The sequence below is a fragment of the Meleagris gallopavo genome, chromosome Z (assembly GCF_905368555.1).
Source record: "Meleagris gallopavo chromosome Z, MGAL_WU_HG_1.1, whole genome shotgun sequence".
Lineage (NCBI taxonomy): Eukaryota > Metazoa > Chordata > Aves > Galliformes > Phasianidae > Meleagris > Meleagris gallopavo.
Window position 1 is genome coordinate 59582309 of NC_139435.1, and position 24250 is coordinate 59606558.

At 36.4% G+C, this 24250-nt stretch overlaps 1 pseudogene; it reads left to right on the plus strand.

The window, feature by feature from the left end:
- Positions 1 to 24250, plus strand: part of LOC146542327 (uncharacterized) — a 203642-nt pseudogene that overhangs the window by 130083 nt on the left and 49309 nt on the right.

Consider the following 24250-nt stretch of genomic DNA (forward strand, 5'->3'; position numbering starts at 1 on the left):
GAATAGTTGACTAGCAAGAGCATTAAAGAAGTAGCGAGTAGAAGTAATATTTATTAAAGACTGAAGACATTCATATGGTGTTGCAGAATAAACGAGTTCCTTTTAAGGGATATATCACATGAGATAACTATTGTCAGGATTGGCTCAAGAAAATAGAAAATAGAATGTGAAATGCCTCCTGGACAGTTTTATTAGACCCCAACAACAACAGTTACAAAAGATGTAATATTTACAGAATATTTTCTCCTCTAAATGCATACAAACATAACCTTATTTTGTTCTTACTGAATTATTGGCTGAGATGGAGTTACAGTGTTGTATTTGGACATCATCTTTAAATGATGATGGAGAAAGTCAAAAGAAAAAAGACACGAATAACAAGAGAAATGTAAATAAACTGTGAAGAAATATTAAAAAAAAACCTAATACTTTTTTAGTTCAGAAAATAAAATTACATAGGTGTTAATTACATAAAGAATGTGATTATTATCTGTTCTTTCTCTACAGTAAGGATACATGAAGTCATACTGAATGTTACAGGAGATAAAGGAGAAATAATCTTTTAGCTTGAACTCTGAAGGTGTCGTGAATATTATGAAAAGTTCTTCTGTCAGTAATGTCAGAATTATTTCCCATGCTTCTTGTTCCTCAGAAGAGATTCATATGCAAATACACTAGAAACAAGGGGTCCATTGAACTCTTTCAGAATGCTTTTATGAAGTGCACATCTGCTCAGCAAGGATCCTTGTTTATACCATTTGTGTCACCTTATGTATATTTTTTCTTATAAATATATCTTTTCTTATTTTTTTCTTTTTATAATTAATCGAATGTCTGACCATTTCTCACACTACTAAAACACAGTCATCAGCTTGTGCATTACTTTTTCTGAGTTCAGGAAGATTTTATGTTATTAGCATAGCTATGAAATTAGGATAGACATTTTTCCCTGTATCTAAACTGTCAACTCAATTGATACCAAAGATTTTCAGCAGATATTAGACAAATCTTTCTGAGTAATATTTGCACAATAAAGCAAGCTAAGAAAAGGGGTTTGTGGATTTGGTTTCACAAAGAATATTTCAAGTATTTACAAATGTGTATTTAAGAATACTCATCTTATTTTCAAATAGAAAGTCATTTAATGGCTACATTTCCATTGTTAGAAAATAGAATATGCATTATTTCACATGGAAAAAATATTTTTGCTCTATTTAATTAGCAAGTACTGCATTTCTCAGTAAATCTTTTTTGTTGTTGTTTCTTCCTTCAGTTTCTTCAGAATAGGTTCACATACATTTTCCTGGAATTCTGCAAACAATCAGAATTGATATCACTTTGAACACTGTCATATTGAAAATACATGCAAACAAAACAACATATGAAGAGAAAAAGCTCAGCTAACTAGATAGATACAGGACACAAACAGAATGCACACTAGAATGCATTGAAATAATAAGGAAGCAATCTGTAAGGAACACAGATGGTATGCCTTGTTCAGATCACCTTGTTTACTATGTAGGCCATAATTTAATTATCAGAACAGATGTGCCTACTGTACATCCCTTCTTTCCATTAATATTGTCAAACAGATAAATAACAGATATTTAACTTGCTTTCTAGCAGTGATAGAAATAGAAAAAAAATATAACTTACTGAAGTTATAGTATAATCAACTTATTCAAGGTATGGAAGTACTCAGAAGACTTAAATTGAGTTCTAGTGAACACTACTCTTCTGTAATGTGATATGTCAGTTGGGCTGGGCAAGCTGGTAGAGAAACATTTACTTAGAATTGCTTGTATGCTGTACAAAACTATCTTCAAATTCTGCTCACTGTAGTGATGTAAAGCAGATGGTTCTAAGTTTTCCATTAAAATTGTTTTGACAGAAAACTGGTTTTCTGAAGAGTAATTCTTGTTTGTGTGAAAAATGTCTGTTTCCTTTGGGGAAAAACAAAACAAAACAAAACAAAACAAAAACCTCATCATTTTGCCTATTAAAAAACCCAGCTCTCCAAACATGAGAAAACAGAACATTTTTCACTAGAAATCCACAACCTTGAGCTGTGGGACTTATTGTTCAAAGTTTTTTGTTCTTAGTATTCTCTTTAAGCCAGGTTTCCCAGATGGATTAAATCTTCCATGATGCAATAAAATTTCATCAAGACTTCAGTGACTGAAAAAGAAAAGGTTCTAGAATTCTGTGAAATAAAGAAGTTTGGTGAGGGACTTCACCACATAGAAAATAACTATTGAAGAGATTTTTCAACAAGTTCCAAAGCTAGATGGAGCATATCGAGAGCAACATTTCTTTCTATTATTTTTACTATTTGCTTTGTTCAAACACTGTTCTTTACTGTTCTTTTCCCATATGTCTAAACCATCATAATATAGAATTGTTAGTTAAACAGAAACATTGCCCCTTTCAACAACAACAAAAAAAATCACCTGTCATGCCTCATAAATATTTCTATTTATTTGATTTCCAATAACATTACTGTTTTTTTCCTTTTTTTCTTTTTTTTTTCTTTTTATGATTCATTGATAGATTAAAAGTAGGATTTACAAAATCGTATATAGCCTCCTGTTTCCATTCCATGATTTCAAGCCTCATTCCAAATACTTTTATTTTACATACTTTTGTTATTCTTTCTTCTTCTATTCTCAAGAACCTTTTTTGCACTGAAGGAGTCAGCACATTTAATACTTGAACCAGAGAAAACTGTAAACAAAAATTGTTATTTATAAATGAAATTAAAAAAGAGAAAATTTATTTCCATCTAGCATACTTTTAAGTTAGTTAGTTGTCTTGTTAAGAAAAGATGAGCAAAGGCAGCATCTCTTAGCTAATAAACCTAGTCAAAGACACTTCCTTTTATTTTTGATCTTTTTTTTCTTATTTGAAAAAATTTTCTTATTTGGCAGTACCAATCAGAATTTAAAGAAAAAAATATGTATAGGCAGTGATCTGTTCTTCTGTTTAATGCACTTTTGATCAATCTCAGGAGGAAAAAGAATAGAAAGAGTCTCAGAGACTGTATGAGCAGCAAAAACAAGATCCCTAAGTGGCAAAATTCTTGCTGCAAACTACTGCAGTGATGAGCCCTGAAAGCTTATCTATTTTTTTAAAGTAAGAAAAATAAATTGAACTCGTTAGTATTTCCTCTGATAGACACTGCTTGATAAACATTTCCATCATTATATTTTTGCTGTTTTCTCCAGCTCAAATTTACATATCTGATCAGTCTCTTATTTTGATTGATCGAAAAAGAGTATGATGCAAAAAGGCATACCAAACAGATATAAACTCATGGTAAATTAAGGATGGAATCTCTATTACCATGCAACAATTTTTCTTGCTAAGCTGCATTATACAAAAAATGTAAAATTTTCCTACTCCAGTTCTTCCTTAACTGTTACGAATCTTTATATAAATATATATCAGCGTTCTGTGATCAGCAATCTTCTTTTCTTCATGGGCAGTAGTAAGAGTGGTTGCTCACTGCTCATACAATGTTTTGTCCTAAATTTCCATTATGCCAGCTATCCTCACAGACTTCTGCAGGCTATATTTCAGAGATGTGGTTGAAAGCAGAAAGATGGTAGTCTAATTACTGAGTTGCAAAATAATTCCTTTTGTCTCATGCATAAGAATGAGATCAAAGTGTACATTCAATTCAGTTATTTTGAAGAAAAGAGAATAAAAGAAATTTTCAAATGGAAAAATAGTAAACACATCATAAACCCTCTAAAGCCCAATTGAATCTAAAAGGATTCTTTTGTCCTGCAGATAAATATCCATGTTTGTTTGTTACTTTGTTTTTAAAAATAAAGGTTTCCATAATTTTGCATTAGCAAACTGTGTGAAAGTTTCCCAAGTAACAGTTACTGAATTTAATTATTACGAGTATATGGTTTATGTCTCTAATACCTGTTTTTTTTCCCAGAGTATCAGTCTCTGATACTCTGACCACAAATCATCTCTTCACAGATTCTGAAAAGATACAGTGGTTTGTGTTTTATTTTACTTCTCAGCATGGCAGTCAAAAATGCATTCTACTTATATTCTTTTTATTAAAAGTAAAGGATTGGAAAAATAATTCCTCCGTGAAAAGGATCAGTGACATTTTCTGAAAATCAAATATTTTTATTTCTTACCTATCTTTCAGTAAGCAATACCTCTACATTTGACGAAATCACAGCCTTTCCTGAACAATATCAATAATTTTTACATGTTAGATATTATCTTCTATCACAGGCAATTCCAGTCATGAGACAATATTAAGACTGACTTTTTTGGTATTTCTTTATGACTTCAGTATATTAAAATACACATTTAATATTTTTTCACCTCCTATTTCACTAGAAATATCTGACAAAATTAGAGTATGCTTTAAATCTTATTTCAATTAGATTTTAATAGTACTAAATAAACATCTGAATTACATTTGCACTTCAAATACAATGAAGGTGCCAACATGACTCTTCATTTATATGGCTTTTTTACAGAAGTTCATAAATGCTGATATTTGTTAACAAAATAAGAATGTGTCTGACTCTCTAAAACTGCTCTTGAGTGTATTTTATTGTTCTTTCTCTATATTTAACTTTGATGTATATTTCATTCATCCTTTCACTCATGTTTTTTTCATGCTATTGGTTTTGGGTTTTTTTATTATTATTTATTAAGAAATATTAATAGTCATTCTAGAAAAGATAACAAAAAGTTAAATTAGTTTTACTTAATAATCAAAATGTAGGACATACAGACCTGACAGAATTTTTCATGAATTAGCATTGTATGTATGAATTACATTAAAGAACTAAGAGGGGCACACTAAAAATGAAAAATACAAATATGAACACTGGCACTATGATCTAGAAGTGTGTAGAGTACTGAATTACCAAACTTAGAAACAAAATGTATTGCAGCACTTTGCACTATCAAGGACAGTTTGTAAAACATATCTTATTTTGTCCTACTTCTGTCAGATTTTGATTCAGCTGTATTATCTCCTTATATCATATTCTTTCAAAATAAATTCATACACTGAAGAATAAATAGGAAAAAATTATTGTCAACATTATTTTTTCCTGTGGTTCCTGAAACTTACAAAGTATAAAGCTGTTTGAATTTTGAAAGGAAAGAGCAAGATGAAAATAAAATCAATAAAATAAAATGGGATATAACTGGCAGATATATGTGTATAGATAGTAAAATATGCTTCCATTTCTTCAGGAATCCCAGAATTAATTTTGTCGCAGTCCAATTTGAAAAGAAAATCAGATGTTGATTGTCTGACAAATTATCATTATTGTTGTTGTTGCAATATGATTTCTTACAGCTTACTATTCTTTATATCAGCACACTCCATTTTATTAGAATTCACCACCTTTAGAACGAGACAAGAACCAGAGGAATGGACAGAGTATAGTGATTTCTAGTTAAAATTTAATTTTAAATTATCTAATTATGAACTAACAGAATTTTGGGTTAATTTATAGCTTGTTGAGAGTTATAATGAATTCTCTGAAAATGAAAGCATTTCCAAAGCTGATTTGGCACTCCTGTGCCTGTCTAATTGGTCACATAAATGTTAAACATAGTGGAAATGAAGACTGGAACAAAAAGTGCAGAATAAACATTGAAAATGGCTTATAGAAAGGAGTTAGCAGGAAAGAAATAAAATCCATCCTTCATTGTCTAAGATTTGTTCAACTTAAAACCATCAGATTTCATTTTTATCTTAGAAAATCTTGAAAGTAGAAAATTATTATCTGAGACAAATACTTGGAAAGGAGAATATATCTTAATTTTCATTGATACTACTTTTCTAATATTCTGAAAAGGAGAAATGCAGCTTTTTTAGTTTAGCATTTTACAAGTGACTCCAATAGAAAAGTAATTGGAAAGTCCTCCTACATGACCTATGACTAAAGATATTTTTAGAACTCAGTAAGAAGCTGTTCAGTGCAATGACAATATTCTAAACATTTACTAAAGCTTGGAATCAAATTTTTTTTATTTTGCTACTTTTTTTCCATCTTCTTTCCTAATGTCCTTATAGAGCAACAAATGTGATCACTGTGACATTTCAGTATATTTTTTATTCTTTATATTTTTGGCATCCTATGGTTCTTCTAGACTTAAAGTGCTTCCAGTAGCAATTTGAAATATGATGCAATTAATTTTTCTGGGTTGTTTCCTTTTCTCAGTTGGTAAAGCTAACTTCTGTTCAAACTGATTACTTCTTTTCTCTACAGCATCATGGAATCAGAAGTGCAAATAATCATGTTGAGACCTTGAATCTACTGCAAGGTTAGTATATAAACAGTGTAGAATTTCAAATTTTTAGAATTTTTTACATATTTTTCCCCCTACTTTAATGAAAAATTGTGGAGCGAGTAATCTTTGTGTTTTGAAATAAAGTATCAAGAGCTTCCAGCCTGAAAGCAAAATGGCTGAAGTTAATGTATCGTGGAATCACAACATCATGTAGTTTGAAAAAAAAAAAAAAAAAAACCTTAAGATTATTAAGTACAACCACTAACAAGACCTAATGAGTTTATCACTAAACCAAATTCCTTACTGCCACATCCACGCATCTTTTAAATACCTCCAGGGATAAGTCTTCACCACTTCCTTGAGGAAGCTATTACAACACTCAATAACCCCTTCCATGAAGAAATTCTTTCTAGTGACCAATCTAAACCACCAAGTAGTAGTGCAGCTTGAGACTACTACCTCTTGTTCTATCATCTGTCACCTGAAAAAAGAGACACTCTCCTTGCTGCAATTTCCTTTCAGGTAGTTTGTAGAGAACCATGAGATTTCTCCTTAGCCTCCTCTCTCCAGACTTAACAGGCTCAATTCTCCTTGCCGTTTCTCATAAATCTTGTTCTCTAGACTGTTTATCAGTTCCACTGTTCTTTTCTTGCATGTGCTTGAGCAACTGAATATCATTCTTGTAGTAACTGGGCCCAAAACTCAGTCAGTGTGGTGTAGCCTCACTAGGGCAAAGGGACATTCCCTTCCATAGAACTGCTGAAATAGTTTCTGATGCACGCCAAGATGCCCGTGGTCTTCTAGGCCACCTGGGCACACTGATAATTCAGTATCATCTTGCTGTTGACCAGCAACCCAAGAGGTCCTTTCCTGATGAGCAACTTTCCAGAGACTTCCCCAAGTCTGTATTGCCATGTCAGGTTGCTATGATCCAGGTGCAGCACCCAGCACTTAGTCTTCTCAAATATCTTGTGATTGGACTCAGCTTGACCTAGCCTATCCAGATTCATAGAATCACAGAATCATAGAATGATTTGGATTGGAAAGGATGTCAAAGATCATCTAGTTCCAAGTTCCCTGTAGTGGGCAGAGTTGCCAACTACTAGATTAAGCTCTAGATCAGGATGGCCAGGGCTGCATTTAGCCTGGCCTTGAACACTTCCAGGGACAAGGCATCCACAACCTCTCTGGGTAGTCTGTTCCAGCACCTCACCACTGTCTGACTGGAAAATTTTAATTATTTAATAACGTTTAATCTAAACATTTCTTCCTTTAGTTTTAAACCATTTTTCCTTGTTCTACCACTGCCTTCCCATGTACAAAGTTGATTTCCCTACTGTTTATAATCTCCCTTTATTTATGGAAAGCCTTCTCATCTCCAGACTGAACAAATCCAGCTCTTTCAGATTGTCTTCACAAAAGATGTGCTCCAGCCCTCTGATCATTTTTGAAGCCCTTTTCTCTGCAAAGCCTCCCTACCCTCAACTACAGCTTTGGCTGCAAAAACGAAAAAACAAACAAACAACTCGTATTTCTGAGCTCTAGTTTGGTGGGCAGTATTATATATATATTATATCGTTTTGCTTTATTGTCTTTTATTATGAAATATCTATAATTTATGTGAATGCTAAATACTTAATCCTCATCAAAAGAAATGTAATAATCTTTGTCAGAACCTACAAGGGCTGCTCTGCATTTAACGGTTCCTATTTTACTACTTTGGCCCACAACATCAACGGTAGATGTTGGTGGTAAGGTCATAGATGTGGAAACTTCCTGCCAATATTCCATTACATTTTGTTGCCATGTGACAGATGGCAGCAGAGGGGCAGTCTGACAGAATGGTGTCTGACATGGAAGTGCGTATGAAGCACAGGTGTGTCATTGAATTCCCCCATGCAGAAAAAATTGCACCCACTGACATTCATCAATGTTTGCTGAACGTTCATTGACCAAATAGTGGTTGTAAGAACAGTGAGACAATGGATGATGTGTAATATCAGTGGTAACACTGATGGGAAAGATAAGCCATGTGATGGAGGACTATGTAGATTTTTATGAGCAGATGTACAGGCTCTTGTTCAGCACCAGCAAAAATCCATAGCTAGTAGTGTTGACTATGTTGAAAAAAAGTTTTGTAGCTGCTAATTTGCTCTCTCAAATAGTTTTATTGTACTCTTTGTATCTATTTGTATCAGGAATTGGTCATAAAACTGCAGGACCAACTAAAAGATCTTAGGGGACAGTTAAAGAAAAACAGTCAATAGTCTTACTTCAACAAGCCCTTCGTGAATGGCTGGTAAATGAGAGGGAGATTAATGGTAGCTCCCCAAGGAGTGACTTGTATAAGAGAAAACCTGGAGGATGTGAGAGCCCAAAAAGACAAATAAAAAAATCCAGTGGTCCTTCCCTGCCCTGTGATAGAAACTGAGAATGCAACTGAGAGGGCAAAGGTGGGTGTTTTGATGTTAGTATCAAGGAGGTCCCCTATTCTGCTACTGAGCTAGCCAAAATAAAGATTTTGGTCACACCCCTAGGAAATCAGAGACAGAATATGTGTGGAAAGTATCCCTGACAGGGGAGATCAGATCCTGTTGACTGAAAAGGAATCAGAGGAATTTTTTTCATCACTGGCAACGACTGTGCCCCATTGTCTCTAACTCAAAGATCCACCTATTGGGACAATTACACCCTGGGCGAAGCGTGTCAATTGATTTGTCCCACACTGTTACTGTCCCTTTAGTCCTCAAAGAGCCTCTTAACAAATGCATCTGGAATGCTTAAGACAATCAGGGGAAAGTACAATGTTAACCATCTGGATTTCACCTACCTTTTGACATTGGTTCCTTTCACACCAGAATGTTTTTTTATTTTGCTTTCCAGGTATGCCTCCTCTAACCGTGGTTCCCCTGGAACAGGGAAGTTCTCTTTTGTTTTCTACATGCTAACAAATGCTGATCCTGTTACTGTGACTCACAAGTTCCCGTCTCACTCTGCTCCTTTCTCTGGGATCCCTGCGGCATCATCCGTGTTACTGTCACTGGCTCTTATCTGACTTATTACCTCAATAGGAAAGAACTAGTACAAAAGACAACCAGTTAATTGTAGATGTACTTGCCATAACTGAAAATAATATCTCCCTAGCAATAAGTTGTAGAAGGTAAATGAAGCACTTTACCCACTGTGATTTGAAAGATGATTTGGGATAATGCAAACAAATTTGAAAGAGAATTTCAATCTTGGTGACATCTATTTAATTTTACTTACAAAACATTTAATAACTATGCTACAGCTTTTTTCCTAACAATACCATATACCAACCATTGTGCTAGGACTTAATCAAATGGGGCTATATTCTACTTACTAGAACACAGAGTATGGGCCCAACAAAGTGGAAACAAATGGCACACTGTTGATGTTGGTGCATGTGCTGAACGGGAACAACAAAGATTTGTTTGTGAGAGTAATACCATCAAGGTTCAAGACATTTGTCTTGACACTGAGCAAAATATTTGCCATTTTGAGATGTACCCCAGTAAGATCCTTAAAAGAGTGCTTATCTATATCAGAAGAAGATGTGTGTATACAAGAACCTCTTGCAATTTTATTGGAAGAGGTAATATTACTATACATACAAGGAATTATTCAAATATTTGTGTTTGTAACTTTAATAACATTATGGGTTGTGAGTTTAATTATTCAGTTCCAGTTATGTCATATTTCTCTATATCATATAATTCTAATTAATGTTCTAAGTACTGTTGTTACAAAAGAGATATACCATGTTCTGGAAAGGGTGAAGAAGGATGGAGAACAACGTTGTGAGAAAAACTTCTTGGATGGTCACCAACAGCAACAGGAATTTTTAATTCTGTGCTTCACCCAGTTGTGATCCTATTAATCCTAACATTGATATGTTTATTGTTTGTAATAATATTATATGTGAAAGTCTGGTACATGCTAAAGCTGCTAACCTGACTTAAATTATCCAAGGAATCTGGAAGTTGGCTTAGGTACTACATTACTTTTCCTGGCCTCTTGGCAATCCATGGGTAAGGCGAGTTCTGTTATGTGCATTTGCAACACTTGTGTTTTGACTTTGTTTGATCCATTACTTTATGTGATTTATCTTAAGTACTGAGTGTTCAATCATTGTATAAATCAAATTCAGAATTTGTACATGTACCTCATTTCCCTCGCTGCTTTCCTCCTTAGTACCATCATGGGACAGTGTTAACAAGCTTTGAGCCACAGGATGGCGTAAGAAGCTGGAACAGTTTTTGGCTCAAAGCTTGCTCAGCAGCACCCATCCGAGACATAACCCTCGCAACAAGCTTTTGGAGTTAATGATTACCATGGGCACAGCAGAAAGAGAAACATATATGGCTGGGTGATCAGGAGCAACCAGCTGTTGCTTCTTTTAGGCACTGAAACTGACTCATGGGGGTTGTCTCAGAGGAGAGGACCGGCATGCAGTCATGCATACCTAGCAGCCTATTGTGCAACAATCATGTCATCAACTGCTGGTTACCCCATGGAAGGGGCATGTACTATGGAAATGCTGTTGTCCCTGTCCCCTGGCAACTACCACCGCCCCTAATGTAAGTACCCCTGGCAACTAGTTTTACCCCTGGTGAACAAAACATAAATGCAACTAAAGTAAGCCCTGATGAACCAAACAGAAGTATCCCTGCGAACCAACTGCTGCCCCTGGCAACCAAAACGATGCTATGAAGAAGATAAAAAAACTGAAGAATTCCAAAGCAGAACAGACACTTCCTACAACAAACTGCAGTGGTTCACGTCAACAAGACACCATTGACTGACTTCCTGCCTTTCTAAAGACCAACAAGACATCACAGAAGTGAAAAATCAAGATACAATAAAACCAGTACCATGTGTTATAATAACATACTTTAACATGATGTATGGTGCTGCTCCGTATTTTTGAACAAGTTGGCTAGGAAAATTCAGAAAGGGAGCAAAAGTAGACTGCCTTGACTTTCATTCTTTCTATTTCTCTCTTACTCCTTACACTCTATGTGGAAGAAGCAAGACCGATACAATAAAAAAAAAAAGTAAAAAAAAAAAAAAAAAAATTTGCGCTAGTTACTGAGATAAATTCGATGAAATAAAAAAAATACATATTTTGTTACTAGTTTCTGAAAGTACTTTTCATACTTTCCAGTTCTGTAAGAGTAGAATCACACACTGCCTGTGGATCTTCTGCTGAGAGCCTGATGTCAATGCATGATCTAAGAATGATCTAAGAACTGGATTTTGTCTGTTTTTAGCGCATGTTATGTTAAAGGAAACATCTGAGATTCAACAAGGCCAACTACAATGTGTTTCACTTGCGCTGGGGCAATCAGAGGTATGTGTACAGCCTGGGAGAAGAACTCCTTAAGAATAGCACTACCAAAAAGGACTTGGAGGTTCTGGTGGATGAAAACATTGAATGAGCAAAGAGTGCATGTTTGCAGCCAAGAAGGCCAACTGTGTCCTGGACTGCATTAAAAGAGGAATGGCCAGTAGGTAGAGGGAAGAGATTGTCTCCCTCTTCTCTACTCTGTGCCCTCATGATGCCCTATCAGAAGTACTGTGTCCAAGTCTGGGGCCTCTAGCACAAGAAAGACATGGGGATGTTGGAGTGGGTCATGAGGAAGGCCCAAAGATGATCAGAGGGTTGGAACACTTCTCTTATGAAGAAAGGCTGAGGTAACTGGGCTTGTGCATCCTGGAGAAGACTCTGAAGAATCTTCACTACAGCCTTACAGAACTCAAAGGGAGCTTATAAGCAGGAGGGAGACAGACTTTTGCATGGTCTGATAGTGACAGGATAAGGGGGAAGGCTTTAAAAGAGAGCAGATTTAGGTTAGATGTTAAGATGAATTTTTTTACTTAGAGTAGTGAGGTTGTCCAGAGAAGTTGTGTACGCTGGATCCCTAGAATTGTTCAAGGCCATGTTGGATGAGGCCCTGGATAGCCCTCCCACAATAGAAGGATTGGAACTCAATGATCTTTAAGATCACTTCAAATCCAACTTTTTCTTTGACTCTGTGATTCTATGATTACAATTTGTCCAGATTGCTTTTGATCACATTAAGCTTGATATTGAACCTCTGACATTTACACTAGCTTTCTTTTTATGCTTACAGAAATAAAGCTGTGCGAACCATCAAATGAAATGTTACTAAGAGGACTTAGAAAAAAAAATAAGAGAAGGAAAGAAAAGAAAGAAAAAGAAATTGAACTGATGGAACATCAGTGAAAATTGATCTTAGGAATTTATTAACACTTAATGAAAATACCAGCTTCCTTGTGCAAAGTTAGTTTGAGCTAATAATTGCCTAGTACATATGTAATGCATGATTAATTGTACTTTTCTCATCTAAAATGCATTACAACTCATAGAAAAAGGAAGCCAATCAACAACTCCAAGATTATGCTTACTTTAATGCACCCTTCAGCTTACATTTTAAATGAATCAGTAATAGAATCCATAAGTCCTGTCTATGCTTACTTTTCAATGTAACATATATTTAAATAAGTGAAATTTCTTCTGAAGAAATTTGGTCATGTGTAGATTAAAGCATAAGACTTGTTAATCATGTTTCATGAAAAATTGTGCCAGCTAAAACTGACACAATTGTAAAGAACCATATACACTTCAGCCAAGTTAGGTTTTGCTGTCAATCAAAAGTCAAGATAAATTAAGCTAGTGCAAATACCAGAGTCTGCAATATGCAGTTCTCCCTAAACGAGCTTGAGTTTACTGATTTATTCTACAGCAAAAGCTGCAGGATTTCTTTCAACTTAGTTCACTAGAAAGAAATTTTTGATTATTTAACAATAGTTTTCCTCAGCCTTGATGGAAGATCAAGAATCCTAAGTCAGCTCATTGAAAGGTACTTTTAATATTTTACACTGAAAAGAAAAAAATAAAATAAAAAATTATAACCCACACCTAGAAGAAATCAATAGTTAATAAAAAAATGCTGCTCAGTAGAATTGGGTTATTCCTTGTGGTCTTACTTTCTTACTGATTCATTTTTGAGGCACTCGATGGAGAGTGAAAATTCAGTGACACTGGAATGAGAGGTCATTTTCTGCCTCAAGAAGATCCTCATTAAGTTTCAATTATTTTGGCACTTTGTACAACAGTCTTTTAGTCTTCCTTACATTCCTAACACATGTAGGTGGCTAATGTTTCTTCACATATGTTTCACAGCGGGTTCTGAACTATTAGAGCACTTTCAGCTAAAAGTTCTTTTCCAGTAGAGCATGTAAATGTGACCCCTGTTGGTTAATGTGCCTACTACAGTACATGATAAGAATCACTGAATTAAGTACTGTATTGGAAGAGGTGAAGAGCAGAGGAAACTATTCTTATCAAATCACATTACAAACTGCAATAGCAAAGCAAAAGCGAACTGCACTGTAGGTGCACTTCAATTAAATTATCTGCTTATTAGGACTGGGCAGGAAACTCCACCAAGTCTTGAAATTTTACACTTTTTTTTTTTTTTTTTCCCTAACATAGTATTTTAACAAAATAATTGGTTTTGTTGTTGTTGCTGCTGTTTATTTAAAAAATAAAAATAAAAAAATCTTGGTTAGTGCAGGTGCTGAGAACCAGTGCCAGCAACAGTACCAGGATGGATATGTCTCCTCCCTGGCTGGATCTTGTCTGGGACTTGAAAGAGCCCCTTTAATATGCTACTATGGGGCTCTGTCTGAGTCAACATAATGACTAGTTTTTCCATTATATTAAACAATTAGGCCAGCCACCACCAGCCTAGGGAATTTTGTAGTCTCTTTCCTTCTGGACTGAACCAGAAAGATCAATCTGTTATTGTCAGACAACATAATAGTTATTTCTGAAAAATGTGTGCAGGTGAAAAGTTCCTGGCATTCTTTTACTTGCATTACACATGAGCCTTAGTGATTGCTATATATAGGTAAGTGAAAGCTTTAACTGCCCATATACCCAACTATCCTTTCATAAGTTTGCTTATCTCTCCACATGATTTTTTGTTGTTGTTGTTACATTACTTCAGGTTTTCTAGTACATTTGGTTCTCTTCTTACATGCTTTGTAGAACAATGTAGGACAATGTTGATTGCAAAAGCAGATTTAACAGGGTGCTTTGAGAACTGTAAGAGGCTTCCCTTAAAAGTGCCTAATATGAAATGCTTGAGTCATACACTCAAGACATCCACAAAGGAAGAAAGGAAAAAACAGCTAACCAGCAAACCACTGCCACCATCAACAAAAAAGAAGAGATCTTAACACTGTCAATTAAGTGACATCACAATGTTGTGGTTTAACTCTGCAGAAAGCTAAGAAACATACGACTGTTTCCTCATTTCCCCCTTTCCCAGTAGGATGGGGGAGAGAATCAGGAATAAAACAAAGTAGATTTGTGGTTTCAGATAAAAATTATTTGCTAAGGTAGAAATATGAAGAAAAAGAATAGTAGATTTGATATTAGTATATATGTATATAAAACAAGTTATTTAAGAGCAATTGCTCACACCTGCCAACTGAGGTCCAGCCAGTCCCCAAGCAGGGGTTGCTCCCATCTGATCAACTCTCTCCCATTTTCAAGTTTTTTTTTCACATAGTGTCATGTGGAATGGAATATCTCTTGGGCAGTTTAGGTCAATTGTCTCTTCCCTCCTGACTACCTTCTGCCCCCTCAGACCATTCAGTGGCAGGACAGTACACGAAGCTAAGAAACTGAAATGTCCTTGGCTCTGTACAGCACTGCTCAGCAACAGCTAAAACATCTGCGTATTATCAATATTGGTTTTCTCCTAAAGCCAAAGTATAGCATCATATCAGACACCATGAAGGAAAAATCAACTCCATCTTGGCTGAAATGAAGACACAGAACACCATGGAATATAATGTGGTCATGTGAAGATATTCAAATAAAGCAAAAAACAAAAACAAAACCAAAGCAACAGCAAAAACACAACCAAGAAAACAAAAATGCAAGTACTAGAAACAATTTTCATTATCAAAGGAGCGGTACACTACTTTGAGGCTGCCGCACTGCTCTCTAGCCATTCTGTACACATCTCTTTGTGAACAGAAAGCTTCCATGCTCTTTTCAGCATGTAATATTTTTAAATATTAGAGTATTGTAGTGAGGTCTTGGTCCTGGCTGACATTTTTTTCTCTCCAGGATGGAAAAACCTAGCTCTTCTAATTTTTTCATATGGCAGATACTTTGTCCCTCTTATAACCTTCATGGTTCCCTTTCCAATCATATATTTTTGAATTGTGGTGATCATAATTGGATACATTACTGCAGGTGTGAATGAACAAGCACAGTGTAGAATGGGATGATCACATTTCTACCTCTGTTAATAAAGCCCTTGCAAATGTATCCCGGGATCTGATTTCACAGAACCATAGAATCATTAAATATTCCAAGTTGCGAGGGACCCAAAAAGGGTCATCAATCTGCCTACTTCGTTGCTATAGAGCATTGATGACTCATAATTCGATTTGTCTACAAGGATGCTCAGGTTCCTTTTAGCAGGGCTGCTCTTTAGACACACACATACTACTACCCTGTACTGAGCTCTTTGTTATCCCAGGTGTAAGATATTTCACTTGCCTTTGTTCAGCTTCAGACAGTTCTTGCCAAGTCTGTCTGTAAGATGGCTCTCCATTCTGATGTGTTCACCTCACCAACCAGTTTAGGGTCCACTAGTCCATATCAATGGAAAATATTATCTTTTTGTAGAAGATGACCAGATTAGTCAGCTATGAGTTTCCTTTGGTAAACATGTTGCCTTTTTCCAAATCACCTGCTCCATTTATCTTGCAGTAGTTAACAAGAGAGCTTGTTCAATTTCTTTCCCAGGGACTGAAGCAAGACTAATGGGCCTGTAATTTTTTGGGTCCTTTTTTGGGCCCTTCTTGTGAATAAATACAGCTTTTGCACACGTTCAGTCATCAGGAGCATCCTCTGATCTCTACTTCTCAAAGACTACCTGCAGGGAACTTGCAACTATGCCAGTCATTTAATACCCCAGATTGGATTCCATCTGGGCCTGTAGATTTATAGAGTTGAGCCCTTGAAAGAGGCCACAGTCAAGCCCTTCATGCATTTCTAATGAGTTTGCTTCATTGTAGCTACATATTCCTGTGATCTGAGTCCAGATACACCAGTAAAGATAACAACAAAAAAACGTATTACAGAATCACAGACTGAGAACGTCTGTCTAGCTAGCATTATTAGTAATTAATTTTCCTGCCCTGCTCAGCAATGGGATAATGTATTCCCTGTACTTCTCTTCCCTGCTCACGCTTCTAAAAATTTTTTTCTTGCTGATCATGACATCTATGGCCAGTTTCAGGCACAGAAGAACCTTTGTTTTCCTGAATCTATCTCTGCATGCCCTGCAAAAATCATCATAGTCCTCAGTGGATATTTGGACATCTTTCCATAGGTGGTACACTTCTCTTTTACTTATCTATCTATCTATCTATCTATCTATTTATTTATTTATTTTTATTTTTATTTTTAGCACATCTAAAAGATCACTGTTAAACTAGTGGATGGTCCCTTGATTTGCCTTCTTTCTTTCTTACTGCAGGAGATAAGTTTGCTCTTCCACTTCCAGGAAGCTCTTCTTTAACTCCTACCGTTTACAAGCTTGTTTGTCTTCCGTTAATGCTTCCCAACTGGATTCTGAGTGTACTAAACTTTGTTATTCTAAAGTCCAGGGTTGTTGTCTTTTTATTTGTCTTCAGTATGCTCAACCAAAATGTAAACTTCAATCAGGGCTACCATCTGCAACCATTAGCATAGAATCATAGATCTACCGAATCATAAAGGTTGGAAAAAACCTCTAAGATAATCTAATTCAACTGTCTATCTACCACCAATACTGCCTCCTATGCCATATTGCTAAGTACAACGTTTACTCTTTTCTTAAACATCTCCAAGGAAAGTGACTCAACCACTTCCCTGGGTAACTTTTCCAAATTCCTAACCACTCATTTGGAGAATAAATTCTTCTTAATATCCAACCTGAACTTCCTCTGGCGCAACTTAAGGCTCTTCCTTCATGTCCTATCACTAGTTACTTGAGAGAAGGGGCCAACATCCACTTTGCCACAAACTCCTTTTAGGTAGCTATAGAAAGCTAAAATATCTCCCCTGAGACTTCTCTTCTTCACACCAAACAATCACATTTCCCTCAGCCACTCACCACAAGGTATGTGCTCCAGACTCCTCGCCAGCTTCATTGCCCCTCTCTGGACATGCTCCAGGGCCTCAACTAACCTTTCTTGCAGTGAGGGGTCCAAAAACCAGAGTACTCAGGATATGGCTTCAGTACAACCAAGTACAAGGGGACAATCACCTCTCTGCACCTGCTGGGTACACTCTTTCTGGCACAAGTCAGGACGATATTGGCCTTCTTGGCCATCTGGGCACACAGCTGGCTCATGTTCATTCCTTTATTGTGTTCGCAATCTGAAGAACACAAGTCACGTATCTCATGTATCTCAGCTGGAGTTGCTTCTTTATGCAAACTAGTAGGTTCACTTAAAAATTTCAATAGATCCTTTTCCTTTATACTGATATTAAATTTAAATGTGGAATTATACACAAAAGTTTGGATAGATTTCAACCTTAACCTAAATATATATCTATATACATATTAAAAAAAAAAAAAAACCAACCAACTATTGTTTTTCTGTATAGACATCTTTTAATTACTGTTTGTTAATTAATATTTAATTGTTGTGGCTTTATGATTTTTGTTGTCAATATGTTGAATGTATTTCACATTAGAACATCATATAAAACTGAGGGAGTAAAAGAGTTAATATTCTGGTTCCGTGGACTGCCTTTTTTGGACATTTTAGATTCTTGGAAGGGAGAGGAGGAGCGGCATTCCTGGAGGACCTGGCTTGCAGAGGACGAAAGGTGGAGGCTCTCCCTCTCACTGATTGAGCCCTCTCAGTTCGCCATGGAGAAAAGCAGGTACTTCCCCTTCAGTATGCTAGTGTAAGACCTCGTATTTGGACACTGTTTCACTCACATTTTGTTTGATTTTGTTGGATTTAGTAAATTACCGTTCCTCCTCAGATGTTGCCGCTGTTTTTTGTTGCTGTTGTTGTTGTTGTTGTTGTTGTTGTTAGACCCATCTGCTATCTCTCTACCCTTCCCCTTCTCTCCCTATCCGGGAGCACACGGCTCCCAACATGCCTTGCCTCTTTAGGCAAGGACTGAGGCCAGCCACACCGTGCTGTTGGTAGTTCTTTTTTCCCTCTCTCTTTTGTCTCCTGGGCTTGTGCTCCTGTCAAGGACTCTGATCTAGAGCTAACTCTGTGGCACTATTATAAAAGCAAAATAATTTTCCACTGATGCACTAATAGTTGAATAATATTTGAAATTAGTAACCTATTTAAACCTGAATTTAGAATTATGAGAATTTCATGCTGTGTTAGCATTTCTAGGTCTCATAACACTATGCCAAACAATATTACTCTTAGAAATGCTGGTCCCTGAACACTAATGGCTGCTAAAACTCAGGTGGAGTGGGGGAGAAAGGGCTGATGTAAATTCATATTAGAAATGGATTGATATTAGGATTAGAAAAAAGCTAATATTTCATCTTCAATATTAAGAGTAAACTGCAAAGAACATGCAGTGTCAAAATGAGAACATTCATTTACTATCAGTTTAAAGAAAGGCATTTTTTAAGAAACTAACATGTTGCTAACTCTCATAGACAACTTAGAACAACTTGGTGAGGAAGGATAATGTCAGGAGAAAGTACTTAGACAGGTATACAGCAGAGCATAGTGTCTTCCAATATTGAGAAAAAGTATGTATCTACATAAATAGACAGAAACAGTTTTATGCGTACAGTTTTGTTTCTGTTATTTTTAGTTGTAAGGAGTTTGTCTAATAAAGAAAGGAGTAGAAAAAAGCTGGTCACTATACTAAAAAATTCAAAGGCTATTGCCCACTGCAGCTTTTCAGATAGATACTTATCATTATATATACATTTGAAAAGACCAGTATATAATTATCTTACGTTGATTTGTCAGCCTATTTAACAAGGATACCCGGTCCTGATTCTAAATAGGAACTAGTATTGTTTGTACTGTATTGTACTGAAGCTAAATTATACCTTGCCATGTTCAACAGTATTCACTTTAACAGTGAAGTAATCAGAAATCAGATGTAAAATGTTTTTGATGGACTCCATTTCTAAGGCAGGTGGCTGTTCTGGAAGTAATATCTCTTATTTTGCTATTTTGGCCCATAGTGTCAGAGGTGGATGTTGGAGGTATGGCAGTAGAGATGGAATCTTCCCATCAGTATTCTGTTACATTTTGTATCTGTGCAACAGGTGACAGCAGAGGGGCAGTCATAAAAAATAGTATCTGACATGAAAGCGAATCTGAAGCAAAGGTGTGTTACTGAATTCCTTTGTGCAAAAAAAAAAAAAAAAAAAAATTGACCCACTGACATTCACTGATGCTTGCTGAATGTTTATGGAGACCAAACAGTTGACATGAGCATGGTGAGGTAGTGGGTGGTGCGTTTGAGTAGTGGCAACAATGGATCAGTTCCACTGGTGCAGATTTTTATGAGAACAGAATGCAGGCTCTTGTACATCACTGTTAAAAATGCATAGCTCATGGCGGTGACCATGTGGAAAAATAGTGTTCTGTAGCTGTAAATTTGCTTATCAAATAGTGTTAATGTACTCTCTGTATCTGTTGTCGCTTTCATGAAAATAAATTGGAGACATACTTTTGGAGCAACCTGCGTTTAATTTACCAAGTAATTAATAAGTACATTAACCTTTGAAAGTCCTTCAAAATACTTGAATTTTATGAAGTGCTTAGTAAGAAGCAGAGAGAACAAGTTAGGTTTCAGTTGCTATCTTTTCTGTTTCTGCCCCTACTGGACATGGGGCCTAAGTCTTCCAGATGATTACTGATGTTCTGAACATCAATGTAGATCAAAAGCACAAACCCCATTAAGTTCTGATGAAGACTAGGGTGACTAAAGATCCTAGTATAATTCATATCACCAAACAACTCTGTGCTGAGCCAGGATAATCTGGCTGGAATAGAATTCAGCCACAGTTCACCTCAGTGGCCCATGCAGGAATAATGCCGAACCTGTAGAAAAAGCATATCTTCTAAAGTAGATGATGGAGACTGTCAAAATATAACAGAATGTAACTTTCACAAATAATAACCGTGTTTTTTATATATTTTCTATATTTTCTTTCTCTTTAAAACTCCATATTGCAGGAATTCAAGGGAGAACCAGTCTACAAAAAGAACAGGGCTTAATATTTCCCTAGTTTTCAAAACATCTTACTTAAGTGGCTTAGAATTTCAACAGAATATATTAAAAAAGAAAAAAGAAAAAAGAAAAAAGAAAAAAAAAGCAACATTGTCCTTTTTTTTTTTTTCTTTCCCCCCTCTAGTACAGCTATCTACAGAAAGGATGTGTGCCTGAATCCACTGTTTGTTTCTACTTTTGTTTCTCACAGAAAGCTAGAAAATCAGGTTTTATCTACGTTAGTGAAATATTTATAAGAATACAAAGAAGTCATGAAAAGTCTGAAAAACAAAATCCAGGTGTTCATGGATAAGAATAAAAGATAGGAAGCTTTGAAACTTAGTCTCTTGTTCACTGTCACCAAAGACACAATTTCTAACACTCCACTCTGTGAGACATCATGTGGAAGAACTGCATTTTAGAGAATACTGCCTCTCATTTTTCACCCCTACTTCAGTCTCTGTTCACTCTTAATCAAGTTAGTGATTTTTCATTTCCTACTGTATACTCTATTCCTTTGTCTTCCTTTCTTGTTATATTTTGATATAAATTTAAATATTTCCAAGAGAGTTTTTCTCCTCTCATTAATTTACATGTGAAAACAGATGTGAAAAAATAAAATATAACAATGAATGGAAGAACAAAATAAGAAAATGAGATGGTGATATCACAAGAGGATATTGACAAAAACACCATAACAGTGTGACAAATACAAAAGGAATACTGACACCTAACATACAGGATTTGAGAAATAGTGGTATTCTGATTAGAGATAACCAAAAGGAAGAAGATAAATAAATAAAACAAGGTTATATATTTATATATATCTCTAAACCCTCATAATAATTTCTTTATTAAAGAACAATCTTTGAAAATATGATTTCTGAACCTTATGGCCTACTCTGCCAGTAGGAGTGGTGAAGAAACATCTTCAGGAATTATATTTCTAGAACAAAGGGATAAAGGGAACCAGTTTGTTGTTATTGTTCTGGTTTGGTTTTTTGTTTTTTCTTTACCTTTCTCAGAACTTTGGTATCTGCTGCTTTTTCACCCTATTCTTTTCTCAAAATCGATCAAATAAGTGAATAATTTTGTGAGTACTATGAGAAGTGGCTGAGGGAGCTGGGACTGTATAGTCTGGAGAAGAGGAGGCTCAAGGGATATCTCACTGTGCTCTACAACTTCCTGAAGGGATGTTGTGGTGAAGAGGGGTTTGGCCTCTTCTCCCAGGCAACACACAGGACCCAAGGAAAAGGCCACAAGTTGTACCAGAGGAGATTTAGATTAGATATAAGGAAAAACTTTTTCTCTTGGAGAGTGGCCAGGCACTAGAATGGCCTGCCTAGAGAGGTGGTGGAGTCGCCATCCCTGGCGGTGTTCAGGAGGCATCTGATGTGCTATGAGATATGGTTTAGTAGCTTGTGGTAGCAATGGTAGGGGAAGGACGTTGGACCAGAAGATTTTGTAGGTCCTTTCCAACCTTGTGATTCTATGATTCTGTTTCTCTGTAGAAAACCTTTCATATTTCAGAAACTGTTCTGAAGGATTTCTGTAGGACTGTTATGCTTCCTGTTTCTTCTAGTCCTCCTTACCCTGCAGGCATCCTCCTGAGAAATAAGTTTTGTCTTGAAATTTCATTTAAGTACTATCTTTATATTCTGCAGATCTCTGAAATGGAATGGAAGCAGAGCTTCTTCACCTTAGACAACTAATCTAGAAGCATTTTCCTAAATAATTTATTAACTTCTGTGTTTCTTATTCTATTAAAATATTCAAGATCATGTTATTTCTGATATTCTGAGCAAAATATTGTTAAAATTTGGTCTCTAAAGAGTTTCTTCCTAGAACTCTTTGTGATTTTGATTTTGAGAGCCTAAAGAAGTCAAAGGCATTATTAATAATTCAGATCTAGATGAAAGAATGATTTTCTCCATCAGTCCGAACTTTTTGTTGTTGGTGTTGCTTTGTCAGGTTTGGTTTGATTTTATCTAAGTTAAAATTTAAAAGGGGAAACTATTGATAGTAAGGAAACAGCAAATTTATGAAACAGAAAAAAATTATTTTCTTTTCCTCATATCATAATTTTGAGCACCTCAGTACAGAAAGAACATTGATGTGCTGGAGCAGATCTAAAGCAGGGCAATAAGGCTTGTGAAGGACTTGGAGAATATGCCCTACGAGGAGAGACTGAAGGAACTGGGGCTGTTTAGTCTGGGGTAGAGGGGGCTGAGGGGAGACCATATTGCTCTCTTCAAATACCTCAAAGCTGTCTGCAGCAAGAGTGGGGTTGGTCTCCTGTCTCGCTCTGATTTATAGGAGGGAGATGAGGTTCTTTTAATATTATAGACCTGGCGTGAGATTAAGAAACAATGGTTCAAATGTTGGTCCGACCAGTTGATTATAAATCTTAATTAGGGAGATGGGGAAAGGGAGGATGTACATTATTATGAATTAGGGTAATGGGGGAGAGAAGGAGGGCGGTAGAAAGGATAGGAAAAGAGAAGCAAAGAGTCTTTATAGGAAGCAAGAGGGAGATAGTCACCACTGTGGATCCAGTGTGGCTCATAGTTCAGTCATTGATCTTCAGTAGTGGTGGATCGTTGGGCATTGTTGTTCTGTTGACGATGATGGCAATGGCAACAACTATGACCATGGCGATGATGGCTCCTTTTCAATGGTTCCAAAGTGGTCGAGTCAGCTGTCTTTCGAGTGACAGCTCAAACCCAAGGTGGTTGAGTCAGCTCTTCTTAGAATGGCAGCTTCTGGCTTTTTTGAGGATCTCAGTGGAAACTCATTTGTTCCTATCTCCCTGGCCTTGCCAGCAGATAAGAAGGAGAAGGGAGGTGCCAATTTGTATCTTGCCTTTACAGGATACAGTGGCATCATCCCCCAATCTCCCATAGCAAGCTGGAGTTATTTAGTCACAGGCTACATCTTCCACCAGTAAACAATCCTGAGCACTATCTTCGGAAGGCAGACAGCTAAAATTGTCCACACAGTGATGTTGAGTGTCACATGGCAACACCCATCACTCATCTTCTAGACAAGTCAGTCATATCACAGGAAATACCTCAGGAAGCAAGCTTTGAGCCAAAAAACAAAGAAGGATTCTCCTTGGTGAAAAGTGACAGGATGAGGGGAAATGGCCTCAAATTGTGCCAGGGAAGGTTTAGATTGGATATCAGGAAACACTTCTTTACAAAAAGGGTGATTAAGCACATGAATAGGCTCCCCAGGGAGGTGGTTGAGTCATCATCCCTGAATGTGTTTAAAAACCCTTTAGACATGGTGCTCAAGGAAGTGGTTTAGAAGAGGGCTGTTAGAGTTAGTGTAGTACGGTTAGGTTGCGGTTGGACTTGGTGATCATTATGGTCTTTTCCAACCTGAGCATCTCTATGATCCTATCAGTGCATCTATAACTGCTATTGGGCCTCAGGAGCAAATAAGCAGGTATGTCCAACCCATGGCCCACCCACTGCTCAACACAATAAAGGTGGCAGCACTTCACCATGGAGTAGCCCCAGGCATGCACCCATCACTCAGCCATAATCAAATCACTGATGCACTGTACACTAGTTAATACACTGTGTCAACTGATACCACAGCAGTGCAGTGCTGTGT